General features: G+C 49.6%; 1 protein-coding gene across 1 annotated transcript in view; it reads left to right on the top strand.

Moving 5' to 3' along the window:
• The first annotated feature begins 520 nt into the window (after positions 1–520).
• The window catches only part of GSN (gelsolin), a 56,571-nt gene continuing 42,665 nt past the window's right edge, over positions 521–14,426 (top strand). Inside the window, exons 1-2 of the mRNA XM_022578854.2 lie at positions 521–620; positions 12,432–12,520. The gene's annotated coding sequence lies outside the window, so the exon portion shown is untranslated. The remainder of the gene's footprint in view (positions 621–12,431; positions 12,521–14,426) is intronic.

A 14,426-nucleotide genomic window follows, 5' to 3' on the forward strand; every position in this document is an offset into this window, starting at 1 on the left:
TTAAAGACAAGGATGCGCTTTGGCATTTCTTATATTTCTTGTTTCTGAATGCAGTTGGGAATCATTCTGCTCCTTTGTTCCCTTCAGTGGGTCTAGCTGCTGCTTATACGCCTCCCCGGTTTTGTGGGTTGCCCAGGTTTCAGTGGTTTTGCCTCCTGAAGCCTGACCTCCCCCGGAGCTGAATCCGCCTCTGCACGCTGCCCATTCCAACTGAGCTCTTTGGCCCCAGCCCAGCTCAAGCACTCCCCGGGTCTCCTCCCCTGCCCGCCAGGTTCCTGCAGATCTCCCTCCGCCTCCGGGCCTCAGTTTCCTCCCGTGTAAAGCAGGGAGCTTGATGCTTTCCTTGGGCAAGTAGCGAGGGGTCTGGGGCAAAGTCACATGCAGGGCACTCCACGAACGCCAGCCCGGAGCCAGAGTCGCCATCCTCCCCGCCGCCAATGGGAGGGGCCGTCGCTCCTCCCCTCTCCCCCCCGACCGCACGGCGGCCCCGCCCTGAGGGCGGCTCCCGCCCGCGCCCTGCCCATCCCAGCCCGGCGACCTCAGCGCCCCTGCCCCGCAGCCAGGAACCAGCTGAGCACAGCTGGACCCAGCAGCCGCCGTCGCCAGCGCCGCAGCAGCAGGTAGGGGAGGGGAAAGACCACGACCCTGGGGCATCTGGGGATCCCGGGCCTCTGGGTCCTTCTCCCTCCTCTCGCGGTCCGGTCCGAGGTTGCCCGCGCCTGGATCTCGGCCCGGCAGCCGGGGCATCGCTGGAGAAGAGCTTCCTCCCTCACCTTGCTGGTCTTCCAGGGGACCAAGGAGAGTTGGATTGGGGGCTTAGGGCAGGGGAGGAGGAGGTTCAGGCCTCCACCCACTGGCCCCGTTTGCTGCAAGCACCTGAACTAACTTTGACCCAGTTCGCGCGGTTGGGGTTAAGTGGGCCCGGGGTCACCCCTGCACTCGCTTGCCGGCGGTCTCCAGCCCGCGGGCTGGGCGGTGGCTCCGCTGGGCGGGTCTGCTCCGCGGATCCTGGACTCCAGGGTTAACGCCTTTGCCCGCGCTCCCCCGACGCTGAGGAGCCCTCGACCTCCTTCCTCTTTCAGGGCCCAGGACTGTTAGAAAGTGCTTCCTCCTACTCCGGAATCCGCTTGCACTTGCTACCTGTCGGTACTGTATCTTCCCCCGCCCTGCAGAGTATGTTCTCTTCCCTGACGCACACGGAAACTTCTTTGAGAGTTGAAGACAGTGATGGGAATCTCCCTTTCCCTCTAGGCCCCCATCTCTTCTTGGGTCCAAACGCCCCAGATCGTGATTACAGCAGTGTTTCCTGGCTCAGTGCAGGCCGGCTGCTCTGGACAGTGGCCAGAAGGAAGCCTGGGTCCTTGAAGACTGTGGGGGATGCAGGGGACATTGGCTTATTCTGCAGCCCCTCATCTGCCCAGACATCCACTCCTTATCCTGCTTTCACATCTTCCTCAGAGCAGAGAGGACATCTTTACAACACCCAGAACTCTGTAGAGCCAAGGACATTCAGGGCTGCCCTGGGGGTAACTGCTTTTTGTGGAAGGCAGGGCCTTTGGAGGCTTTTCTGAGGCTTAATCCTGCAGGTCCTGTTCTCCCAGGACCATGTTTCTGACCAGGGCACTGTGAACTCTTGCCGCACTTTACTTTACAGTGACTATAGCTTGTTGGAGTCTCCCCGCAGCCCTGTTCATTCCACAGTTGAGAAAACTGAAGGGCCCTGAGAGCTTGTGACTAGCTGATAGTCACACAATGAGGAAGGGGCAGGGCTGGGACCCAGTTCCAGGCCTCACTTAGCTGACTCCTTCTAGCTGGTGGGGCTGTAGACTCTTTCTTGAGTCTCGAGTTCCCTTCACGAAGAAACTGAGCACTGCAGCAACACCCCTGCACCAACACACACCCACATGTTGGGGTGCTGGCTGGTGTTTCTTGGGGATGTTAATTAAAGGGTAAAGGCATTGGAACAAAGGAGGTGGGCTGGGAGTGGGGACAGTTGGCATCCAGCTCCCTTGAAACTCCATTTTCCTCTTTGGGGCCTCACTATTTATAAATGCCAGGGAAATTGTAAACAGCCGGGGGAGCTTGGATTGGATTGGCACACGGGTGAGTTTCACAGTAGCAAATGTTTCCGTGTGAATCAGGGAAAGGAACTTTACTCCAGAATTTTCCATAGTCTTTTTTATTGTGGACTGACATGAATCTGGAAAAGCAAGCGGCTCCCAGGAGGAGGCTGTAGGGGTTGCCTCTCATGGCATTTCCTTCCTTCCCTCCTTCCTGGATTTAGCGCTCTTCTGGGTCCATGTTCTGTGTCTTACCCTGTGAGGGGCTCCAGAGCCTTGAGGAGGACAAAGCTATTTGTCCTCAAGATGCTTCTCATCTATAGTGGTTGGAACAAACATGCAATACTGAGAGCTACTTCAGCCTAAAGGGGTGATTAAGTCTGTCTGGCCGACCCAGGCCTTGGAGATGAGTAATAGTTTTCTACGGCATAAAGTGATTGGGGAAAAGGCATTTTCTAAGAAGCTGGAACAGCTCATGCAAAGGCACTGAGGTTTTCTGAACAATCAACATGGCTAGAATGGCAGATGAGCAAAAGGTGGAGTGGTGGGAGTTGAGACCGTAAATCAAAATGGAACTAGATTGTAAACTAAGGGCTTGGAATTACTTTATCCTGAAGGCAGTGATCAAAACGCTCATTAATCTTGTGGCCGATGTAGCAGATGCATTGGATGGGGCTAACTGGAGGCAGGGAGATCCCGAGGAGGCTGTTGGATGGTCAAGAGAGTGCAGGTCTGAACCAGAGCAGTGACCACGGAATGGACTAGAGTGGCAGATTCTGGAAGCCCAGCTGAAGAACCTGTCAGAACCTGCAGTAAATTTCATCTGAAAGCAGACAATAGGCTTGTAGCTATTGGATAAGGTTGCTGTTATTCTGAGTTGTTCAGTGTTGGGTTTTACTTTTAAAGCAAAAAAATATTGTTAAAGATTCAAACGTAAAGAAGAGTATAGAGTGGGCTTCATCCCTCTAACCCGCTTCTTTCCAAAGAGGTGGCCCCTGTTGACAGCCTTGTGTGCACTTCTGCCAAGCTGGCACAAGCAAGAGCTGTAGACTGGATGCCTTCACACTTCTTAGCCATCCAGTGCCAGAGGGTCACTTCTCCCCACTCCATGTGGGCAGTTTGGGTCTCTCATGAGAAGTTGTCAGGTCATGGAGATGATTTCTGCATGGTCTGTCATCCTTTGCTGAGGCACTGGTCTCTGGTTTTCTTCAAGAAAACTTTACAGCCTGTATCTAGTCTCTGAGCATGTATATTTGGTTATTAGAGATTGTAGGACTAAGAGAAGTTAGACACACTGACCTAGGAGTGGAGCTGTAGTCTGAGTTCTTCTGAGTGACCTTGGACAAGTCCCAGTTTGTTGGGCCTCAGTGACCTCATCTGTAAAATGGAGATGTTGGTCTCCGTGATAATAATAAAAAGCTACCTTTTAGTAAAACAAGCGCTGGAACATTAATTACTTTGTTGGTTCCTCACAACCGTTCCTCTAAGGTAGCTACTATTATCCGCTTTTATAGAGGAGGAAACTGAGGCTCAGAGAGGCTAAATAACGTGCCTCGGGTTGTGAGGCTGTTAGGTGAAGGTGACAGGATTCTGGAGGTCTGACTGTAGAGCTGTAGCTCTTAATCACTGCACTAAATGTTCTCCCGGAGGTTCTGTTTAGTCCTGACATGATGAGAACTGAGGGGGAGTTTTGCTGTGGCTGTGACGAGGGATGCAAATCAGTGTGTGTGGCTTGGGGAGCTCAGCTCTGCAGCACACAGGCCTGGAGGGGCCTCTTGGGACTGTGCGTAAACTCATGCTTTTCTGTACTGTCTACAGGACTCCAGAGTGTAGGTCCATCTCCCCTCCGTTTTAGGGAATTCAGGCTCTGAGAGGACACAGACTTGCCCAGGGTCACTCAGAGAGTTAGCAGGGGGCCCAGCCAGGCCCAGTCTCCCTCCTTTCACCATTTGAGCCCATGCTCTGGAAAGCTTTCTGAGGAAGCCAGGAAGAGTGGGCACCCCTCTTGCCCCACGGTTATTTCCTGAGAAAATGCTGGCAGAAGTAGGGAAAACCAGGTCCCAGGAGCTATGCATTTTGGGGGGGAGGGAAAGAAAGAGACCAGTGTTCAGGCAGCTGGGGGATGTTAAGTAAAAATATCTCCTCCCTTTCAACTGAGTGAGCCTGTGTCATATTTCAGCCTGGTGTGGTTTGAGAGTTTGGAGACCACAGGCAGGCTGGGTTCCTGCTGCTCTCTGGTTTTTCTCCCCCACTCTCCACCCCCGGCTGTAGACTGACTGCTCTCCCCTGCCCTGCCTGGGACCACATCAACAATTTAAGGGCAGGGCAGCGGACAGCAGTAGGCGTGGTGGGCAAGGCTGGACAGCAGAAGGCCTGGGCTTGGGTCCTGGTTTTGCCACTGACAAAATACTGGGTGACTTGAGCTAATCCTTGCCTTCCTCTGGGCCCCGGTGTCCTCCTGGCACTAGGGGGGTGGATAGAATAACGTCAGGCTTTCCCAGCTCTGGTGGCCTCCGGGTCAGGGCTTTGTGCTCAGTGCAGGAACATGGGACCCGCACGTCTGTAAGCATAAAGTGAGCCCACAGCAATCATTTTTGTTTAAGTGACTTGCACCAGTGCCAGCTGGAGATTCAGCTACTGTTCATAAATTTGGTCTTTGTGTGTTGAATTGGTTGCCCATTTTACAGATAAGGAAGTTGAGGCCTAGGATTCGTTCATGTATCCTAGTCCCTGTTCTATAAGCAATAAGGATGAGGGCCCCTGTCTGTAGTATTCTTACTGTCTGTGTTCACTTTTTGTCTTCACTGCCTTGTTTAATCTTTTAACAGCTCTACTAGGGAGGAGATATTGACTCCGTTTTACAGATAAGGAAATTGATGTTCAGCCTAGAGAGCTGAAATGCCTTACTTTCTCTTTTTTGAGCCTCACGGTAGCCCTGAGGTTGTTATGGGTCCCACTTCACAGATGAGGAAACTGAAGCCTGGAGATGTGAGCTCTCATGCCCAGGGGTCCCCAGGGACCACATGGCCAGTTAGGTTCCTTCCCAGGCCCCCCATCCTACTCCTTCCAATACCTTGCTGGTTCTGCCTCAAAACCTTTTACATTCAATGCTTGGACTCAGGGATAACAGTTTTCTTCCTGGGCTGTAATGTATCCCTGAAACATGCTCTTCCCAAGGGGGCTCCAGCAGCAGTTAGAGCCGCAGAGCTTCTCAGGGAACTCGGATGAAGGCGCCACCACACCAGTGGGAGTAGATTTATTTATTCTGCTGAACTGGTTAAGCAAACAACCTTATTTCTTTCCAGCTTCAGCAAGGATATCATCTGGGCTCCGCTTATTTGCCAGAGAAAGAATATATATCCGGTATATGTGAGCCTTCAGGGTGGGGCTTGGCCCTTAATTTTCCTTTTATAGTGGCTGTGGCTGTGCTGGGCCCTTGGTGGGTACTCAGTAAATACTAGTTAATTTTGGGGGAGTGGCAAAGTGGTATGGGTGGGATACCCGTGGGATATGGGTACTTTTCCCCGCCTCCTCCAATGACTTTTTTTCTTGTTCTAAATATAACTCTTTATGATAGAAAATCTAGAAAGTAAAAATAGCATAAAAAAATAAGAACTGTCCATAATTCTGCCAACATGAGATAATCGCCGCTAACATTTGGGTGCATTTCCTTCCTGATATTTTCAGCACTTTTTTTTTTTTTTTTTACCCCCATATAATTGTGGTCATACCACGTTTGTAATCTTCTATTCTTTTCAGTTTTTTTCCAACGTTATAACATAAATATTTTTTCATGTTATTAGTACTCTAAATTTAATTTTTAAAAGAGTTTTAAAAGTATACTTACCCAGCCATAAAAAGAAACGAAATTGAGTTATTTGTAGTGAGGTGGATGGACCTAGAGACTGTCATACAGAGTGAAGTAAGTCAGGAAGAGAAAAACAAATACCGTATGCTAACACATATGTATGGAATCAAAAAAAAAATGGTCATGAAGAACCTAGGGGCAGGACGGGAATAAAGATGCAGACCTACTAGAGAATGGACCTGAGGACACGAGGAGGGGGAAGGGTAAGCTGGGACAAAGTGAGAGAGTGGCATGGACATATATACACTACCAAATGTAAAATAGATAGCTAGTGGGAAGCAGCCGCATAGCACAGGGAGATCAGCTCGGTGCTTTGTGACCACCTAGAGGGGTGGGATAGGGAGGGTGAGAGGGAGACGCAAGAGGGAGGAGATATGGGGATGTATGTATTATGTATAGCTGATTCACTTTGTTATAAAGCAGAAACTAATACACCATTGTAAAGCAATTATACTCCAATAAAGATGTTAAAAAATAAAAAATGATTAGAAAACAAAAGTATATTCTACCTAAGTAGATAAATGCATGTTTATTTAAAATCTTTCATTCCAATAGTCTGGGGGATTTAAAGAAGTGAAATAATGCATTTTATTTGTAAAAAACAAGTTTTACGTTTTTATTATTAAAATGATAACTGCTGACCTGATTTTTTATTATTCTCTATTATTGTATCTATGGTGTGAATTGTTCACTTAACTGATCCTGTATTATTAGGCATCCAGGCTGTTTATTAACAATCCTGCAATGAACATTCTAGTGCATAAATTATTCCTCTTTCATTATTTTCTACAAGAGAGCCCAAGAAATGAACTTGTTGGGTCAAAAATGATGTATTTACAGCTTTTGCTACATTTTGCCAAATTGCCACCCTTGAAAGGTTGTAGCAGTTCTTTATTTCCACCAGCCATTCACAAGGGTGGCAGCATTCTTTAAGGAGCATTGGAAGCTGGTTATCAAAAGCCAAGCTGTCTTGTTAGAAGGCTCAGGGACCATTTTCCTGAAGCATCTACTTCATTTCTTCATTTAGCAAATACAGGCATAACTTGGAGATATTGTGGGTTCGATTCCAGATCACTACAATAAAGTGAATATCGCAATAAAGCACGTCACACAAGGTTTTTGGTTTCCTAGCTCATGTGAAAGTTATGTTTACACTATACTGTAGTCTATTAAGTGTGCAATAGCATTCTGTCTAAAAAAAAAAAGTACATACCTTAATTCAAAAATGCTTTATTGCTAAAAAATGCTACCCATCATCTGAGACTTCAGCGAGTCGCAGTAGTAACCGATGTAGTAGATCATTGATGACAGGTCACCATCACAAACATAATAATCATGAAAAAGTCTGAAATATGGCGAGACTTACCAAAATGTGACACAGAGACACATAGTGAGCAAATGTTGTTGGGAGAATGATGCCACAAGGCCATTTGCTCGAAGGGTGCCACACACCTTCAATTTGTGAAAAACACAGTATCTATGAAACACAATAAACAGAAGTGCAATATAACGAGGTATGCCTGTAGATCTGCACAGTTCAGCATCAGTAAGGGATAACGATTAAGATCCCAGGCTGAAGAGGCAGAGAGAATCTGGTTCTCACTCCAGTTTCTGCTTGGCACTTGCCATAAGACCTTGAGCTTGTGCCCGGTCACTGCTCTGCCTCCATGCTTAGGACAGATGGACTTGCCTTTTTGTTTCCAGTGCGGAGACTTTGTTGTGATTGTGGTCACCCTCTGCTGAAGGCTTCTCTCCTGACTGCCTCCTCGCCTTGAAACCGTTTCCCGATTCCGACCATAACAGCTGGACCTCGGGAGTTGCTTGGTCCCACCTCCTCACTTCATGGCCAGGGATGCTAATGCCCAGAGAGAGCAAGTGAATTTCCTAAAGCACAAAGCAAGTTCTCTGATTTCTGCTCCACCACTTGTGAGATTTCAAAAGTTCTGGTCTAAACCAAAAGGATTTCAGTTATTATTAAACCCAAGACCTGGGAAGAAAGGAACTTGGTCATGGTCAGACCCCGAGTCTGTCCTGGCAGTGTCGTCCTGCGAAAGTCATTTTCCTCTCTAGCCGGTTTCCGCCACTGTGAAATGGGGATGGGCACCTTCTTTGGTCTGCCTGGGTCTACTTTTCCACCAGTCAAAGGCTTAATTACAAGATCCAGCGGCAGGTCTCGGTCTCTTGATTGTGCATCCTGAAGCGGGTGACCTCAAGCTTTTTGGGTCACTTAAGGGCAGAGACTTGATATTACAGCATAAAAAAAGATGCCTTTGGACCCTTTCTCTCCTCGGGGGAAGGGTTTTGTTAACAATGTTGCAGTTGGATGTAAGGGATGTTCTAGAGCATCTCGAGCTTATCTTGCACACAAATCACCTGGGGATTTTGTGAAAATACGATTCTGGTTCCATAGGTCTGGAGTGGGGCCTGACACTCTGCATTTCTAACAGGCTTGCAGGTGTGCAGATGTTGCTGGGTCAGGGACCACACTTTGCACAGTAAGGTTCTAAAGCCTTTGGTAAGGGCCCAGACTAGAGCCCACATCTCTTGATGTCTTCTCTTTGAGGTTCTTTCTACCCATCGTATCTGCCTCCCTCCTCTCTTCACAACACTGAGTTGAACTGTAGTTGGTCCACAGTTATGAGTTTCTAGAATCTGAACAGCCCTTGAAATATTTTGCTACCTAATTGCAGAGCGAGGTAGGGCTCTTCTTCAGGAGAGAGTGACTCAGTAGGAAGCCATCTGAAGGGGGAGAAATACAGCTGAAGGACCTAGCATTTGGCATAAACATTTCCACCAGAAGTTTTTATACTCAAGATTATAAATATTATTCTTTTGTAGCTGTAGGCTGCAAACTACAGCCCCGGGGAAGCCCCGGCCTGTTTTTGTATGTCTCTAAGCTAAGAATGGTTTTTACAGTTTTTTAGATGTAAAAATGTAAAAAAGAAAATCCAAAACTAAACAAGGAAGAATATGCAACGGAGAGGGTATGTGCCTGCAAAGCCTAAAATACTCACTCTCTGGCTCTTTACTGTCAAAGTTTGCTAACCCCGGTCTAGAGTAAGTGGAGCTTTATATTTTTCTCTAGTGAGCGAGAGGCCCAGCCTTATAGCTTGAAATTTAGTGAGGCCAAGATATCGGGGAGGCAGCCTGACTTGATGGGAGCTGGCCCGACATCTTAGCTGTGTGACCCTGAGCACATTGCTTCACCTCTCTGAACTTCTGCTCTTCCTTCACAAAATAGGGACTGTGACATCTGCTGGCTGAGTTATTGTGAGGATGAGACGTGGTGTATGTAAGGAATTTAACACTTGGTAGGTGCTCAAAAAATGACAGCTGTTGTCATTGGGGCGGCCATTTGAATCCTTCTGGCGTTACTGGACAGATAACACGTTGCCCCCACCAAATCTGAGGGTCCTCCCAGTGAGCTGGGAGCAGTCTTTTAGGATAGAACACCTCTGTTCCAGCCTCCCCCAACCACCACCCCACTCCAGGGCAGAAAGCTCCTCTTCAGCCACCCAGACAGATGGGGTTCCTGGTGCTTGTACACTTTCACTAACGGCAAGCTCTCTGCTCACTCTTTCCACTTGTGGGCAGCTCTGACTATTAGAAAGTGCTTCTCTCCCTCTCTAAGATATAATTCAGCAAACAGGCACCACGCGAGCCCCAGACTGGGATGGTGAGTACTGGAAGGACACCTCCTCTTTATGGCTCCATCCAACATGTGGGTGGTAGACTAGAGCTAGTGGTTTATGGACCTTGTTTCTAAGTTGTGGCAGCCTTAAGGTCCAAAATGGAAAACAGACCAACTTGGAGTTAGCTGGAGCTAATTCTAAACCCAGTTGAGTTTGAAACTCTAGGGCTCCCGGTGTCCAGAGCCTGGAAAAGAGTGTAATGCTCTTTTTGCCCATAGATGGCAGCACCTGTACCCTTTGCCATCTCTGTGAACGCGTGTGCGCATGAGTGTTTATGCACGTGTGCACACACATGTACACACATGTGTGCATGCATGTGATTTACCAGTTTTTTCCTTCGATGAATCTTGAGCTGTGGCGGCCCTAGACTAGGCGCTGGGATAGCCAGGAGCAGGTCTTGGTCTGATGGGGGAGGCTGACTTGGAAACAGACCATTAACAGTGTGACAGGGGAGATGGGTGGTGGCTCAGAGGAGCTCAGCCTCACGGGGGAAGGGGAGGTTAGAGAAGAGTTCTTGGAGGAAAGCTGGGCTTGATCATGAGCGGGAGAAAAGAACAGGAGGGATGGAAGAGAGTTTGGGGACAGAGGAAACAGTCTGTGCAAAGATTACAGGAAGATTCAAGGAACGGAGTGCAGCCGCCTCTGGCTGGAGCTTGGAGGGGTGTGGGTGGAGGACAGGAACTGATGAGAGCTGAGGCTCAAGGCGCTGATGGGGGCAGGTCGTAAAAGGCTTTGAAAGGTTCGCTGAGGATCTTGTGTTTTACCTGGGGGCTGTCGGGGAGCCATGGTCGAGTCTGAGCAGAGGAGTAAGGTGGTCTGGGCTTGCTTTGCAGGCGAGGAGAGAGGAAGCAGGAGGACCAGGTAGGAAGCACCGCAGTATCCCAGGTGAGAGGCAATGGTGCCTGGACCAAAATGTTGGCAGTGGGGGTGGGGAGAAGTGGATGCATTAGGGTAGAACCAGCAGGCAGTTTTGCAGCTGAGATTGACAGAGCAGGGAAGGCTGAAGAGGTTGGTGCCCCGGTGTCTGGCCTGGCCCCGGGTGTACGTGGTGGGTGACGGTGCTGATGCTGAGATGGAGAGCATTGAGGGTGAAACAGGTGGCACTTGGGAGCAAATGCAGCACTGCCGGTGAGGATGAGCGTGAGATTTCGAGGTGTGTCAAAGAGAAGGGGGCTGGATTTGAAAGGTTTGTCCTCAGGGAGTTAACAGAAAGTGGGACATCATTAGTCATTTGCAGGAATCCAGCTCTACTTTGATCTATCCCGTGGAACTGGGAAGTTTCTGTGGAACTCTTTGAAGAGGGCCCACGGAGGTGGCATTTAGGGGCATCTAGGTCATGGGGCCCAGATAAGCGCCCAACCTCTTTCCAGATCCCTTGCTATGCACTGGTACCACTCACAATGCAGAAATCCGCAGGAATGTCTGGGCCATTTACTGTCAGCTAAGAATAGGGCTCATTTGTGTCTTAATCCCAGGAGCCTGCAGGGCTCCACTGAATTTGGAATCTTGGACTGTCTCCCCTTGGCTTGGAGAAGGAGGTGTGTGCAGAGAAGTTTACCAGTTCAGGCAGGAGCGAGTGTGCGCAGCTGCTCCCTGAATGTGGATGAGCTCTGAATGAGTCTGGGAGTGAGGTAGGGTGACGATCCAGGTTGTCCCTGAAAGTGTGGGAGCTGAAAGGCTGGCCCTTCGTTTAGTCATCCAGCACATACCCACGGGTCCTGCTGTTTGCTAGGTCACGTGCCAGCGCTGGAGTTTCAAAGGCAAAACAGTCTAATGGAGCTCACAGTCTGATGGGAGAGAAAGACCCGTCACCAGGTAGTGATAATACAGTCTTACAATAATAGAGCAATGCTAAGCATAGAGGTGGGGACACGGCATGTAAACAGCTGGGGTCCCCAATCTGCACCAGTACAGGATGAGAAAGATATAATTTTTAGCAAAAGGCCTAGAGATTAATAATCAGAGTAAGCACATACACTGTTCAAAACCCTAGACATATTTTATCTCATTTAATCCTCATAATGAGCCTATGGGATAGGTTCTAACATAATCCCTCTTTTACAGAGAAGAAAACTGAGACTCAGAAAGATGAAGGAACTTGGTTAAGTTACATATTAGTTAAATGAGGGGCCATTTTTGTCTAACTCCAGGATCTTGAACCACAGCTCTGAAGTTGACCATAAGCTAAATTCAGTCATGCAATGAGGTTACCTTCAATGCTCGTGGGACTTTAGGCTGGATTAATAGAGGCATGATATCTAGAATGACAGAGGTGAGAGTTCTGCTTGCCCTGCCCTGGATAGAGCTCGGCTAAATGTTGAATTCTGAGGCTTGTGCTGTCTGTCAGTAGGGACAGGGTTCATTTGAAGTAGATCAGGGAAGCAGGGGGAGGGAACCAGACACCTTGATCTCAGGAAGAGCTGGAGGAAGGGGGGTGTACAACTTGCAGAAGACTTGAGGGGCCCAGGGTCATTGTCTTCAAGTCTCTATGGAGACATTGGGAAACAAGGTGGCAGACCTGTTCTGGGTGACCCCAGAGGGTAGAGTTAGGACTAGTGTGTATGAGGCATAGGAAGAGAGATTTTAGCACATCCTTGTGACAAGCCTTTTAACCAGCCAGACTCTCCAACAGAAGGTCTTGCAGCCTTGGCAGGAAGTGAGTGCCCCATGGCTGGAGGTGTGCAAGTAGGGGCTATGTGACCTTGGTGTGGAGGGGGGGTGGGGATCGGGGATGAGTGGAAGTATCAAATGGGGCTTTGACCAGATGACCTTGAGCCCCTGACCCTGGGAGTCTTGGCCCTTTCTTTACAGGTGGTGCTGATAACGCCCTGTACCGTGCTTCTGCCTTGGTCCTGACACCTCCCAACAGGAGCAACCGTCTTCACCCAACAGCCTGCAAGGTAGGTAGAGCAGTGCAGACACCTGGCGTCCTTCTAAACCTAGCCCTGGCTGCCCAGGGGCGTCTAGAGGGGACCGTGGAAGCAGCTGCTGGTCGCCACAAGTGGATTCAAAGGCAGTCGCCGAGGCTTTTCTAGTAAGGCTCAGCGAATGTTTCTGCTCATTCCTTCATTTACCCCTCACGGTCCCTTGAGAGGGAGGCCAGACAAGGGTGATCCCGTGGGGAAGAGGCAAGAACTGGGCTGGGTGCCAGGGCTCCTGGGCCCCGAGCCTGGCTGTGCTGCTTGCGTGCTGGGTGACTGTGGGAAAGCGCTTTCCCTCTCAAGGCCTCTGTTAGCGCTTCTGTAAGAGGGTGGAGTCCCGTGAGGAGGAGGTGTAGGAATTCTTTGGAGAGGTGAGAAAAGCTGGGGTATGGCTGCCAAGGAGGCTCCAGGCTTGTTGACCATAGGAGGAGTGAGAAGTGTGAGTCATGGGGAAAGTGGATGAGTCATACCCACCTGGGATGGCTGGCAGGGCAGGGCCCGCCTGACTATCAGGTTCACAGGTGACCCGCTGAAGGAGGCTGAGAGGCAGGGGGTGGAGTGCAGAGTCCTCGGCTGGAAGCAGGAGACCTGGTTCAGGTGCCAGCTCGGGTCTCGGTTTCTCTGCCTATAAAATGGGTGCATTGGTCTCCCCCACTCACCTAACGAGGTTGTCGTGAGTACTGCACAAGCTCATAGATGCTGAAGGGCTTTGTGAGCTGTGGAAAGGGGAACTATCAGCCCTAGGGGAATAACCCAGCTTCCAGTGTCGGAACAGAAAGAAGTGAGTTTGTGATAGCAACCATGCGGAGAGCCTGGAAAACACCCCTCCAGGTCATGACATCACCCTTAGCTGCCAAAAGGAGAAGGGGCTGAATGCCTCAGGGCTTCCTCATCCTTGCAGCTGAGCTGGCTTCCGGGGGTGGGCGTGGGGGGGGTGGGGAGTGACACGACAAGCCAACTGCAGTTGGAGCTGTTCCTCTTTCCCCAAGCTTAGATGAAAGGGTCTTCCGACGGTCTCCAGAATGTTGTATCCTCAAAGCTGGGGATTCCTACAAGGCCTGCTGGGTCTGGAGAGGGGGACTTGTCCAATTGTAGCCGCATCCTGAGGGTTCTAGATAAAGGGGCATCCCTGATGCTGCCCAGATAGGAGGGATGGGGGCCGTCTTGGTTCTGATGCTCCTGATTTTGAGACTGAGCCCTGACAACTCCCAGAGCCGAAGTGCCTCAGAGTGATCTGTCACCAAAAAGAGAGTTATGCTGTGTTAATGCTTTTGGCGACAATGACACAGGGACCATCTTCTGCTTTCCCACTTCTGCAGAAGTGAGCACCCACCGAGTGAGTACCTGTCAGCTGAGGGCTTTACGTGTTCACCCCTTCCCTCCTCCATCCCTGTGCTGTACCCTACCTCACGCCCACCTCTGATGGGACCCCACCGGTGACCTCCTCCTTGTCAAAATCCAGTGGTGTTTCCTCTGCTCTCCATGTCCTACCTCTCTGGAGCCTCGGATACCTCCTCCTTCTAGAAGCTCTCTCTTTTTTTTGCTTCTGGTGGGCTGCACCATTCACTATATCTCCTACTTCTCTGACCTTCCTAATCAGGGCCCTGGTTTTTTCCTCAAACATTCAGCAGGATTCGGACTACTTCTTTCTCGAGTTACACGTATAATAACGTAGTTACTATATATACAATACTATAGTAACATAGTTCATTCACTCGTTCATTCACGCCTGCTTTCACCTGACAGATATTTGGGCCCTGGACTGGGTGATGGAGAATCAGCAACGAACGAGATTTTTCCAACCCTCATGGTCTTACCGTCTTGGGTCTTACATACATTGTTCTACACATAACAAATTCATTCTTTCCTCAGCTATGAAGGAAAG

This window comes from Delphinapterus leucas, chromosome 6 (assembly GCF_059928025.1).
Source record: "Delphinapterus leucas isolate spDelLeu-1000000601 "Yukka" chromosome 6, BTC_Dleu_Yukka2, whole genome shotgun sequence".
Lineage (NCBI taxonomy): Eukaryota > Metazoa > Chordata > Mammalia > Artiodactyla > Monodontidae > Delphinapterus > Delphinapterus leucas.